Source organism: Hemiscyllium ocellatum, chromosome 4 (assembly GCF_020745735.1).
Source record: "Hemiscyllium ocellatum isolate sHemOce1 chromosome 4, sHemOce1.pat.X.cur, whole genome shotgun sequence".
NCBI lineage: Eukaryota > Metazoa > Chordata > Chondrichthyes > Orectolobiformes > Hemiscylliidae > Hemiscyllium > Hemiscyllium ocellatum.
The window spans coordinates 65783696-65798440 of record NC_083404.1 but is presented as its reverse complement, the minus strand read 5'-3'; positions in this window follow the sequence as shown (position 1 = coordinate 65798440).

The window sequence follows — 14745 nt, the reverse complement described above, 5'->3', positions numbered from 1 at the left end:
GGGGCAAAGTACTAGATTGGATTGAAAATTGGTTGGCTGATAAGAAACAAAGGGTAGTGATAAACAGCTCCATTTCGGAATGGCAGGCAGTGACCAGTGGGGTACCGCAGGGATCCGTGCTGGGACCGCAGCTTTTTATAATATATGTTAATGATATAGAAGATGGTATCAGCAATAACATTAGCAAATTTGCTGATGATACAAAGCTGGGTGGCAGGGTGAAATGTGATGAGGATGTTAGGAGATTACAGGGTGACCTGGAAAAGTTAGGTGAGTGGGCAGATGCATGGTAGATGCGGTTTAATGTGGATAAATGTATGGTTATCCACTTTGGTGGCAAGAACAGGAAGGCAGATTACTACCTCAATGGAATCAATTTAAGTAAAAGGACAGTACAGAGAGATCTGGGTGTTCTTGTACACCAGACAATGAAGGCAAGCATGCAGGTACAGCAGGTAGTGAAGAAGGCATGCTGGCCTTCATAACAAGAGGAATTGAATATAGAAGCAAAGAGGTGCTTCTGCAGCTGTACAGGGCCCTGGTGAGACCACACCTGGAGTACTGTGTGCAGTCCTGGTCTCCAAATTTGAGGAAAGACATTCTGGCTATTGAGGGAGTGCAGCGTAGGTTCACGTGTTTAATTCCTGGAATAGCGGGATTACCTTACACTGAAAGACTGAAGCAACTGGGCTTGTATACCCTTGAGTTTAGAAGACTGAGAGGGGATCTGATTGAGACATATACGATTATGATAGGATTGGACACTCTGGCAGCAGGAAACATGTTTCCGCTGATGGGTGAGTGCCGAACCAGAGGACACAGCTTAGAAATATGGGGTAGACAATTTAGGACAGAGATGAGGAGAAACTTCTTCACCCAGAGAGTGGTGGCTGTGTGGAATGCTCTGCCCCAGAGGGCAGTGGAGGCCCAGTCTCTGGATTCACTTAAGAAAGAGTTGGATAAAGCTCTCAAAGATAGTGGAATCAAGGGTTATGGAGATAAGGCAGGAAGAGGATACTAATTAGGAATGATCAGCCATGATCATATTGAATGGCCGTGCAGGCTCGAAGGGCAGAATGACCTATTCCTGCACCTATTGTCTATTGTCTATTGTCTGAATTGGAAGTGGACAGAGAAATTTGCTAGAACTGCTTGGGAGGATTTAAACGAGTAAGGTGGGGGGAGGGGTGGCACCCAGGGAGATCATGAGGAAAGACGTCGATCTGAGATGGGTACAGCTGAGAACAGAAGTGATTCAAATAGTCAGGGCAGGCAGGACTAATAAATTAAACTGCATTTATTTCAATGCAAGGGGCCTAACAGGGAAGGCAGATGAACTCAGGGCATGGTTAGGAACATGGGACTGGGTTATCATAGCAATTATGGAAACATGGCTCAGGGATGGGCAGGATTGGCAGCTTAATGTTCCAGGATACAAATGCTACAGGAAGGATAGAAAGGGAGGCAAGAGAGGAGGGGGAGTGGCATTGTTGATAAGGGGTAGCATTATAGTTGTGCTGAGAGAGGATATTCCCGGAAATACATCCAGGGAAGTTATTTTGGTGGAACTGAGAAATATGAAAGGGAAGATCACCTTATTGGGATTGTATTATAGACTCCCTAATAGTCAGAGGGAAATTGAGAAACAAATTTGTAAGGAGAACTCAGGGTGGTTATGGTAGGGGATTTTAACTTTCCAAACATCGACTGGGACTGCCATAATGTTAAAGGTTTAGATGGAGAGGAATTTCTTAAGTGTGTACAAGACAATTTTCTGATTCAGTATGTGGATGTAGCTACTAGAGAAGGTGCAAAACTTGATCTACTCTTGGGAAATAAGGCAGGGCAGGTGACTGAGGTGTCAGTGGGGGAGCACTTTGGAGCCAGCGATCATAATTCTATTTGTTTTAAAATAGTGATGGAAAAGGATAGACCAGATCTAAAAGTTGAAGTTCTAAATTGGAGAAAGGCCAATTTTGATGGTATTAGACAAGAACTTTCAAAAACTGATTGGAGGCAGATGTTCAAAGGTAAAGAGATGGCTGGAAAATGGGAAGCCTTCAGAAATGAGATAACAAGAATCCAGAGAAAGTATATTCCTCTCAGGGTGAAAGGGAAGGCTGTAGGTATAGGGAATGCTGGATGACTAAAGAAATTGAGGATTTGGTTTAGAAAAGAAGGAAGCATATGTCAGGTATAGACAGGATAGATCGAGTGAATCCTTAAAAGAATACAAAGAAAGTAGGAGTATACTTAAGAGGGAAATCGAGAGGACAAAACAGGGACGTAAGATAGCTTTGGCAAATAGAATTAAGGAGAATCCAAAGGGTTTTTACAAATATACAAAAACAAAAGGATAACTAGGGAGAGAATAGGGCCCCTCAAAGATCAGCAAGGCGGCCTTTGTATGGAGCCACAGAAAATGGGGAGGTACTAAATGAATATTTTGCATCAGTATTTACTGTGGAAAAGGATATGGAAAATATAGACTGTAGAGAAATAGGTGGTGACATCTTGCAAAATGTCCAGATTGCAGAGGAAGAAGTGCTGGATGTCTTGAAATGGTTAAAAGTGGATAAATCCGCAGGGCCTGATCAGGTGTACTGAGAACTCTGTGGGAAGGTAGAGAAGTGATTGCTGGACCTCTTGCTGAGATATTTGAATCATCTATAGTCACAGGTGAGGTGCCGGCAGACTGTAGGTTGGCAAACGTGGTACCACTGTTTAAGAAGGGCGGTAAAGACAAGCCAGGGAACTATAGACCAGTGAGCCTGACCTCAGTGGTGGGCAAGTTGTTGGAGGGAATCCTGAGGGACAGGATGTTCTTGTATTTGGAAAGGCAAGGACTGATTAGGGATAGTCAACATGGCTTTGTGCGTGGGAAATCATGTCTCACAAACTTGATTGAGTTTTTTGAAGAAGTAACAAAGAAGATTGATGAGGGCAGAACAGTAGATGTGATCTATATGGACTTCAGTAAGACGTTCGACAAGGTTCCCATGGGAGACTGATTAGCAAGGTTAGATCTCATGGAATACAGGGAGAACTAGCTATTTGGATACAGAACTGGCTCAAATGTAGAAAACAGAGGGTGGTTTGTTTTTCAGACTGGAGGTCTATGACCAGTGGAGTGCCACAAGGATCGATGCTGGGCCCTCTACATTTTGTCATTTATATAAATGCTTTGGATGCAAGCATAAGAGGTACGTTAGTAAGTTTGCAGATGACACCAAAATTGGAGGTGTAGTAGATAGCAAAGAGGGTTACCTTAGATTACAACAGGATCTGGATCAGATGGGCGAATGGGCTGAGAAGTGGCACATGGAGTTTAATTCAGATAAATGCGAGGTGCTGCATTTTGGGAAAGCAAATCTTATCAGGACTTATACACTTGATGGTAAGGTCCTAGGGAGTGTTGCTGAACAAAGAGACCTTGGAGTGCAGGTTCATAGTTCCTTGAAAGTGAAGTCACAGGTAGATAGGATAGTGAAGAAGGTGTTTGGTATGCTTTCCTTTATTGGTCAGAATGTTGAGTACAGGACTTGGGAGGTCATGTTGCGGCTGTACAGGACATTGGCCACTGTTCGAATATTGCATGCAATTCTGGTCTCCTATCTATGGGAAAAATGTTGTAAAACTTGAAAAGGTTCAGAAAAGATTTGCAAGGATGTTGCCAGAGTTGAAGGATCTGAGCTCCAGGGAGAGGCTGAACAGGCTGGAGCTGTTTTCCCTGGAGCGTCAGAGGCTGAGATGTGTCCTTACAGATTATGTGGGGCATGGATAGGATAAATAGGCAAAGTCTTTTCCCTGGGGTTGGGGAGTCCAGAACTAGAGGGCATAGATTAGATTAGATTACTTACAGCATGGAAACAGGCCCTTCGGCCCAACAAGTCCACACCAAAGCGCAACCCACCCATACAGATACCCCTTATCTAACACTATGGGCAATTTAGCATGGCCAATTCACCTGACCTGCACATCTTTGGACTGTGGGAGGAAACCGGAGCACCCGAAGGAAACCCACGCAGACATGGGGAGAATGTGCAAACTCCACACAGTCAGTCGCCTGAGGCAGAGGTTTTGTGTGAGAGGGGAAAGATATAAAAGATCTAAAAGATATATAAGAGGCAACTTTTTTATGCAGAGGGTGGTACATGTATGGAATGAGCTGCAGAGGATGTGGTGGAGGCTGGTACAATTGCAACATTTAAGAGGCATGGGTATATGAATGGGTATATGAATAGGGAGGGTTTGGAAGGATATGGGCCAGGTGCTGGCAGGTGGGACTCGATTGGGTTGGAATGTCTGGTCGGCATGGACGGATTGGACCGAAGGGTCTGTTTCCATGCTGTATGTCTCTATGACTCTAGGACCCTAAAAGAGTTACAAGGATGTTACCGAGCTTGGAGGATTTGAGCCAAAGGGAGAGGCTGAATAGGCTGCGGCTATTTTCCCTGGAGCGTTGGAGGGTGAGGGGTGACCTTATCGAGGTTTATAAAATCATGAGGGGTCTTTTTCCAGGGGTGGGGGAGTCCCAAACTAGAGGGCATAGAGACAAACACTGTTCTAAATTGCACAGTAGAGATTCGGAGCCTGAACACAGACATCAGCAGTGTAGGGAAAGGGAAAGTATTGCATCACTTCAATACTGCAATATTTCCCTAAAACTACCAGCACAGGATCTTCATTTGTAACATCCAAAATGCCGCCTTTTTTTAACATTAGGCAACACTTAACAGCCAGGGCTAGCCTGGTAAAGCTCACAGACATCAACAGGAGGAGGAAATTGTGTCAACATCAGTGACAATCTCAGACAAACTTTCGGGGGTTATTGGGAGAAGTACGACGCTGGCATTGAACTCTTACCAAAACATTAGAACAGGTCTAGACACAATTGGCCAACACACAGAAAGTTTTTTTTTCTACTGTTATTCAGCAAATTCAAAAAGGTATCAGGGAAATTAAAGTGACTAATTAGTGGGATAGTATCTGGGACAAGGGTTCAAACGTATGGATACACCCATGAGTACATCTTCTGGTTGTGCTGTTCATCCTGTTTACTTTGATCTACCTCACTGTTCTCACAGTTCAATTTGTCCACTGGAATAAGGAACACATCCAAAGACTAACTTTGGATTCTATGCTTCTACAGTGAGAACCAAGAAAGGACTACATAGATTATTATGCAGAATGAATTTTACTCTATCAAGAACTGCTGACCACCGAAGAGATTGAGGCCAAGCAAGTGTATGAAAATAGTGGCTAATTTCTTAATAAAATCAAGTTGAACTGCAAACCAAATTTTGTGCCCCTTTGTTCATCTTACTGACAAGAGCACTTAGGTAAAGAGTTTTTAATGCATAAACCTGTCAAAGTGTCCAAACCATTACAACAATTCAAGTGAGTCTAGTTCAATTTCTGGTCAATGCTAACCTCCAGCATATTGATAGTTGGGAATTCACTGATGGAAATGTCATTAAATGTTAAGGGGAGGTGGTAAGGCTTTCTTTTATTGGAAATGGCAAGGCCTGGCATTTGCATGATGCAAATTTACTTACAATTAAACAACATAAACCTGGATACTATCCAACTTAAACCTATGGACTGCTTCAGTCTCTGAGGAGTCATAACTGGTGCTGAACATTGTGCAGTCATCAGCAAATATCCCCACTTCTGACCTTATAATAGAGCGATCATTGAAGAAGCAACTGAAGATGGCTGGGCCTGCGACACTACCCTGTGGGACTCCTGCAGAGATGTCCTGGAGCTGTAATAACTGACCTCAACAACAACATTCATCTTCCTATATGTCAAGTATGACTCCAACAAGTAGTAAGATTTTTTCCTTGACTCCCATTGACTTTAGTTTTGCCAGAACTCCTTGATCCCACACTTGATCAAATGCTGCTTCGATGTCCTGAGCAATCGCTCTCACCTCACCTCGAGCATTTAGTTCATGTCCGTATCTGATGTGAAGTTATAACAAGATTAGGCACTGAGTGGCTTTGGCAGGGTCCAAACTGAGCATCATTGGGCAGATTATTGCGAAGTAGATACTTCTTGACAGCACTGTTGATAACACTTCCATCACTTTATTTGTTATAGAGTCAGAGAGTCATACAACATAGAAAGAGACCCTTTGATCCAACCAGTCCAGGCCGAACATAATCCCAAACTAAACTAGTCCCACTAGCCTACTCCTAGCCCATATTTCTCCAAACCTTTACTTTTTGTGTGTCTGTCCAAACATAGACTCTATGGATTTCAGAAAGGCCTTTTATAAGGTTCCATGTGATAGGCTGCTCTGGAAGGTCACATTGCATGGAATCCAGGGGGAGCTGGCAAATTGATACAATTGGATACAAAATTGGCTTGATGATAGGAAGCATCATCAATGATGTGGATAAGAATCTATAAGACATGATTCGCAATTTTGCAGATGACACCAAATTAAGCAGTATCATGGACAGTGAGTATGGTGACCAGAAATTGCAGCAGGACCTTCATCAGCTGGGGAAGTATGTTGAGAAATGGCAAATGGAGGTTAATATGGATAAATGTGAGGTTTTGCATTTTGTAAAGTCATTCCAAGGTAGGAGTTTCACGGTGAATGATAGAGCCTTAAGGAGTGTAGTGGAACAGACCGACCTTGGAGTTCAGGTGCACAGTTCTCTGAAAATTGAGTCACAGGTAGACAGGGCAGTGAAGAAGGCTTTTGGCACAGTGGCCTTCATCAGTCAGGGCATTGAGTATAGAAGTTAGGAAGTTATGCTGCAGTTATACAGGATGTTGGTGAGGCCATACTTTTAAAATTATTTTCAGTTTTGATCACCTTGTTATTGGAAGGATGTTATTAAACTGGAAAGAGTGCAGAAGAAATTTACAAGGATGTTACAACAGAGTCACAGAGATGTACAGCATGGAAACAGACCCCTCAGTCCAACTCGTCCTTACCGAACAGATATCTTAAACATAACCTAGTCCTATTTGCCAGAACTTGGCCCTTATCCCTCTAAAACTTCATATTCATATACCCATCCAGATGCCTTTTAAATGTTATAATTGTACCAGCCTCCACCACTTCCTCTAGCAGCTCATTCAATACATGCACCATCTTCTGTGTGAAAATGTTACCCCTCAGGTCCCTTTTATATCTTTCCCCTCTCACCTTAAAGCTATGCCCTATGACAAGGACCACAAATTTGACTGGGACAACACAACAATTATAGAACAAGCTAAACAGAGGGCAGCCAGAGAATTTCACAAAACATGGCACTCATCCATGGACTCCATGAACAAGCACATAGACAGAGACCCAATATGCTGGTCACTACCACAAACTTCGGAACTGGCAACCAGAAGCAGCAGGAATGGAACCAAATAAATTTCAGGCAACACAGTATAGCAGCACTTCACAGGAGGCTTCAAAGCACTTAAGACGTCACCTAGTCAGGGAATGAAACATCTGCAAATCAACATCCCAGAACGCAAACATAGTGTTATGAAGGTGTAGAGGTGAACTGTACCTTTAAGAGAGTTAAAAAGCTAGCAAGGACTGACAAAGCACAGAGAGTCCGGAACAAGGTAACAATGTAAACTTGGACAAAACAAATAACAGCACTGGGTTGCCACGAAACAAAAACAAATTCAAATTTGGTCAATCTGTTTTAATTATGCCCCAAGATACTAAAATCCAATCAAATTTGAATTTAGTATTTTAATAATATTAAAACCAATGAAACAATCAGATGTTTTGGGGTATAAAACTTGACATTTGAACAGTTAGGGGGAGACCCGCCAAAAAACCAACAAATGTAGAATGCCAACTGAAGAGCTTTCTGAAATGTACCTGCCTGTGGGAAATTTGTGCAGCAGAACACCAAGGCCAAGCTGGAGAGAATCTATAGAGGAAAATCTACAAAGGAGAATCGGCAAAGCTGACTGGTTTTGAAATGTGATTTTTAAAAAAATCTTAATTAGAATTTTTTAATGACTAGTATTGTAGAGTGGGAGGTAAAAGATAGGTTTAAGAGAAAGAAATTGTAAATAGCTGTTAGTTTTAATATTCTCTGTTGGACATAAAGAATAAAGTATTTACTTTTTACTTTAAATAGTGACCTCTGGGGTAGTTCTTTGCCTCTCAAATTTTAACAGATTACAGCGTGAGGTGAGCTTCTCCGTGTGTTGGGTTTAAGTTAGCAGAGGGGTTTATCCCATGTCATAACAATACTCACACCCACGGCAACGGGCACCTGAGCTATGAATCATTATGCAAACAGTGAACCTATGAGCTTAAACTACATTAAATATATGCAAACTAATTAGTCTCACTGTTTCATCTTCATACCAGGGACTTTGGTGATAGTGGTACTCAAATCATGGCTCCGGTCTCACAAATGTGGTGTGATGGGAAAGGTCCAATGAGTGAAATAATGTCCCTGATATTAACATTATTCTGGTTACGTGCCATATCACCATTTTATAGTACTTTCAGGACTTTTCCATCCCTCAAAATTCATGTCTAAACAAGTCCAGGTGGCCCAATGTAAATCACAAAAGTGGATGGTCCCACCAACCCATAAGGTCAGGCAGTAGCCCTCCATCAAAACAAGCTGATTTTACATTAATACTACTTTTCATGCACTTCTCCACTTCAATTGTTCGTGTTAAATTAATTTTTAACTCTTAATGGTCTGGTTTGAGATATGTTTAAGCCCAACACTACACTCCACCCCTTGATAACTTACCTTAAAATCAAGACCTTATATATGCACATATATGTTATTCAATAGCTGGAAGCTCATTACAGATGTGCTAAACTTTAAGACTGGTTCCTGCTTAACCAGGAGAAGTTATGCATGAACCTAAAAGATTCTCCAGCTCTTCCTTCATTTTTACCCATTTGGAAGATTATTTTTTCAGTATTTCTCCCCTTTTCCTCCAGTTGTAAATTTTAGCTCCTTCTCAAAATTACCATTTGTTTTAAAGTCAGTTTCTCCATGGGTTATGCACCGGTGCCTTACCATTTAATTTATGTTTTTTGTGCTTTTCCAGGCCACACTCATCATTTTGTCAAGTGATGAATATGTATGAGCAATGTTCTTCAGTGCATTTTTACCATGTTAGTTACTTCAGATGTAACAACCACCTCTGATATTTACATCAGCATCTCAAGATCATGGCACACAGTCTTGATTTTCAGGTAATCCTTTGAAATATGAAGTGTTGATGGAGGATGCTTGCATATCCTCTTTGCCTTGTTCAAATGTTGCAGTTGGTGGCCAAACATCCAATCAGTTCCTTTGAAGGAAATCACCTTGGTAAAGGCTTGCGTATCTCCAAGAGAAAACTGTTAGTTATTGAACTACACCTAAATGAGTCATTCCCATCTCCATTTGATGCTGTGTTACTTTATACTGTTACTATTCTTTTGTTCTGAATGTTGCCATTTTACTTGCCATTATAAGTGATTCAGAAACTCTGGAGAAAACTTACTGTCAATTGAGGGAGAAAAAAAATCTTTTTACAATAGCTTTCAATCTATTCCTCTTACAATAAATGGCAACATATCAATTGCCTTCCACATCACAAGCTCTGCTCACATATCACAGCATCTGCCATTTACTTAAACTATGCATATCACTTTGTTGCCTCTTTCTATACTCTTCAAAATTTCTTTCCTATTTCGGTGTTATCAGCAAATTTAGCAATCATAAATTTGTCCTGTCATCCAAAACATTGTGAATATTTGAGACAGCAGCACTGACCCATGTGGTATACCACTTATGATATCTTGAAAATGATCCTTCTATGCCTACCCCAGAACAAAAGGGCCAACTTGCAAAATGAGTATCAATAGTGAATATCAACCATTGAAGCAGATCCTTAGCCCAACATGTAGGTGCCAGTGAATAGGTTGACCAGACTATTGACTGGACAAACTACTTTTGTGGGAATTTACTTCTGGAACTCCAGACAGCTGCTGTCTCATGCAGATGTTAGACTCAACAAGATAACGTTGGGTAATTAATCAAATATCAACATGCCAGTTTCTCCATAGTATTGTAGCTGGAGACAGGGACCAAAATTGACAACCTGCCCTCCATTTTTGATTAATGGACAAAATTGAATTTGTTAACAAGGCAATTGATCTGAATATTACACCATCTATGCCATATTGCAGTTACTGGGGAAGGTGGGCTAAAGCAAGCAGATAAATTCTGGAAAAAAGGGAGGGAAAATGTGTTATCTCTTTTGGGGTTTGGGAATGTCATGTGTTAATTGGAGGAATCTCCTTCCATTTGTGCATTCCACTCATACTTCTAACCCCTGATTTCCAAAACCCAGCACCCCTGCATTTCCTCCCTCCTTAATTTACCAAAACTGCCTTTGCCCAAAGAAATCCTGGACTTATCTGAGTCTGGGATCCACCCTATCTTCAAAGCAACTACAGTTTCCGTTGCATCAACAACAGTGTCTGACCATTGATTAGCAGTTCCAAGTTGTGGAACTTTCTTCCACTGGTTCCAAAATTGATTTTGTTAAAAGTGCTTTCGGCATAATATCACTGCAGGTGGAAGAATGTGGCATAAGCAACCTTCTTAAAAGTCAGGCAGGCTAGTCTGTTTATGATCATCTTTTGCTGGACGTGCAATAAGATCTTTCAACTATTGTCTACACAAGCTACCCTGTAGACTCTGTTAGTGTCACTGCCAGCAACTTGAATCTATGAACCCTATTAATCAAGCTAGTTTCACATAGGGATAATGCAGTATTTTAATCCATCTCTCAGAGGTGAAAGTCAAATGCTGAATTCACTATCTATAAAATTCTCTGAATCGATCTGTTAAATAAAAAAAGGAAACGTCATCCTGTATATTAAATAAAGAAAGCACACTGTCGCCTCAGATCAATAGTTAACTGAATTAAGAAGGACAAGTTAGATGAAACAAGGGAATATATTTATATTAGGCTTGCTCTGTAAGAAATAAAATTATTGTTTGATGTGTTCTGATTTGTGCATGTAACATATTTGAGCTTCTGTGTCAATTTTCATAGCATTCCATTTATCATTCACCTTCCACAGGGAGTGCGGTCACCCATTAGACTGCTCAAGTTCAGGAGTTCACAGTTCCATCTGTTCTGGGCTATAATATGCAAGTGCTTCCAGCTCAACATCCTGAAGCAAAAGGAACTGTGGTCCCTTCTGCAATACCAACATCAACTTATTAAGGCAGATGATGGATCAACACAGACAGAACCTCCCAGCAGCTGCCAACTTTCTTGGCAGACAGGTTATGTCTTGTGTTAAGCAGCTGGCTCATGTGAGGAAGAATGATCACCAAGTATGCCACCATGGTTGCCAATCAGCTGAATGGTAACCAGGGGAAAAGCTAAAAGTCTGAGTAAATGAACTTTCTGTCAAAAAGAAAAAAAAGACAAGTACCCTCATGCTAATCCTTGCATGAAAATACAAGATGACATCTTATTTTTGTGATTTAATGTTCAGCATCCACACTATGTTTGAGGGAAGATATTCAATGGCAATTTCCATAAAGTTTGTGAAAGCACGTGTATTTGTGCCTATGTGTACATAGGTATGTGCATTTCTCTATGTATATATTGATTATGTATATATTTATATGTGTATGTGTAAACAGTGTGTATGTGTGCACAATGTGTATATCTGTAGTGGCCACTATTAGAGTTGCACCTGGAGGAGGGCAATTTGCAGTGATAATTTTGTGTTATCTAATTGTACCAAGAAGTAGGCAGTGAATTCTGTTTACTTGAAGATCCTTGGTGGGTTTAGTTACAGACTTCATTGGGCAGCCAAGATCCTTGGTGGGTTTAGTTACAGAGTGCATTGGGAAGTCACCAGAGGTCATCAGGAATCCTAACCAGATAGTGGGAGGCTATTCAAATTGGACCTGTAGGTGAGCAGATGTCTCTAGTTGTCTACTTATGGGTACAATTTGGGTCCAGGTAAGCAGGCTGTATGTCAGTATTCTGGCTGTTAGTGTAATGGATTAGGAACAAGGAGGCGATGGTCTCAAAGCCCCTTACATTCCTGTATAATGAGTGCTCCAAGTTTGCACCTATATCTTTTAATAGCCCAGTAAAGTCTTGGCTCATATGTGTGGGCATGATCATATACTTTGAGTGCATATCTATCAGTTGCGGTGAAACAACTCACATGGTTCCTTAGAGTGCACCTTCCAAATCCACAACCAATATGATCTAGAGGGACATGAGAAGTAGGTACACAGGAGGACTACCACCTGCAAGTTCTCCTACATGCCACTTATCACCCTGACTTGGAACTATATTATCTTTCCTTTAGTGTCGCTGAAAAGTCAAAACCCTGGATGTCCCTCTGCAATATCCTTGTGGGTCTATGTACATGCAAGGACTGTATCATTTCAAGAAAGCAGCTCACCACCTCTTCAAGGGCAATCAGGGATGGGCATAACTGTTGATCCAGCCAGTGATGTCCATGTCCCATGAATGCATAAAGAAGAAAATATATTTTCAAATGTTGAAGCCCATTCGAATTGTTGTTCTAAAACAAAAAGCAATAGTCCATCTATTTTAAAAGGGAAGCCATATTTTTAAGACAACGACTCTGTCGCACTGGGCTTGAACCTCGTTGCAATGTATTGTGTGCGCCTCAGTACCTGTTAACGACCATAGGCAGCTCACTCAATTCAAGAGAATAAATTTCAGATAGCTTGCTTTATCTCACTGAAACAAGCTCGGAGGTGAATTATAAAGGCAGATTTAGATGGCTGATTTACATATGTGAGGCACCAAGCACAATTTGTAGGTGTCCATTAAGGAAGCATGATAAATTGTCTGATTCAATCAGAGACTGTTCAGCTGGCTCTTGAATTGAATTGAAATGAATTGAATTGAATTTGCTTTATTACCATGTGTACTCAAACAAGTACAAAGAAAAGTATACAAGCTGACACTACGGCACCATCTTAGTTACAAAGGTTCCTAGCTACAGCTTCTTCAGTGACAGTTATTAGAAAAATAAAGAAAAAAAGTCTAGTATTGTAGATTTTAGGAATGAATTTTAAGTGGAGAAATAAAATGTTCAAAACAACTGTCTTCCAAACTAGCCCTTGCTGGTACCTTATTTCCAGTCTGTTCAGGCCTTGACTCCAGACTGCGCTGGGCTTCATCTCATAGTTTACAAGACTGGGATATTTCTCTGGATTCACCTTGGACCAGAGGTCCATACTGAGGCCATGTCAGGCTGACAGACCGGCAGGTGCAGTTAGAAGACCACCATGCTGGGTTGGCAGACTGCTACGTTGGGATTGCCACACTGGGCCAAGAGACTGCCAAGTCAGACCAAGGAAAATCTATGCCGGGCTCAGAGAGTGCCATACTGGGCAGAAGACTGCCATGCTGGACTGGGAGGACACAACACCAGGCTGCTATTCCAGGGCGAGAGGACGCCTCATAGGCAGCTTGGAGGCCAGGATACTCTGAGGCTGGGAGTTCCAAGGCCTGGAGGTCAGAGTTTGTGTGGTCTGAGGCTGGGAGGTCAGAGGCCGGGAGGTCAGAGACTGTGAGGTCCAAAACTAGGAGGTCAGAAGCTGCAGGTTCCGGGAAAATGTTTTGTGAAACAGTCACTTTATGGTCGCACTCAGTCTGATAAAGAGATGTAGCAGTGAATAATTTATCTCAAAAAGTACAAAATGAGGCCTGATTTAGCAGGAGACAGGCTTCTTGATTGAGCCTGCATACTATTGGTTTTGAGTCCAGAAAATGGACTGTAAGCAGCTTCTTGTCACCCTTTGAAGAAGTCATATTGGACTCAAAATATTAACTCACTTTCTCTCCCTAGACCTGCTGAGTTTCTCCAGGACATCCTACTTTTAATTTCTTGCTTATTTTAACAGGCAAATCATTTTTTGTTAGTGCATTCATGTGAAGTCAAAGCAAAATAAAACTTACATATTAAATATTAAATTACATTTCTTAAACAAATGCTGCATTAATAGACCTACAACAGATATAAGTTCAATTCCACTTGTAAAAATAAATTTGTATGTACTTATTGTTCCTAAAAAGTAAGTCCTCACCTTGTCAGTAACCAGATTTTCTAACCTGATCCAATATTTATATCCCATTTACTGTCGGTAATCTTATAAAACTTACTTTCAGTCAAAAGGTTTTTGTGAAGTGAGAAGTGAAGTGGAAAACATGGTGGATCAATGATTAACACTGATGCCTCACAGCGCCAGGAATCTGGATTTGATTCCAGTCTTGGGTGACTGTCTGTCTGGAGTTTGCACATTCTCCCTGCGTCTATGTGGGTTTTGCCCCACAATTCAAAGATGTGCAGGTTGGTTGGTTTGGCAATGCTAAATTGCCTATAATGTCCAAGGATGTGCGGACTATGTCGGTTAGCCACGGGAAATGTAGAGATGGGTGGGTCTGGGTAGGATGCTCTTTTGAGATTGGTGTGGACTCAATGGGCTGAATGCCCCACTGTAGGGATTCCATAAGTAAAAGCTTGGTGTAACTCAGGTAGGGCAGGCTTCAGAGTTCAGTCTTAGAAATAGTGGAAAGAAAATGAAAATTAGATAAAGAGGTGTTGATGCAGCATATAATGACTGCTACTCTTTTTTAACAGATAATGATAGGCTATTTCTGTGAATAAATGCTGAACAAAGGGCATTCCCTTAAAGCTCAATTCGACGAGATAATATTCATACATGCAATAGC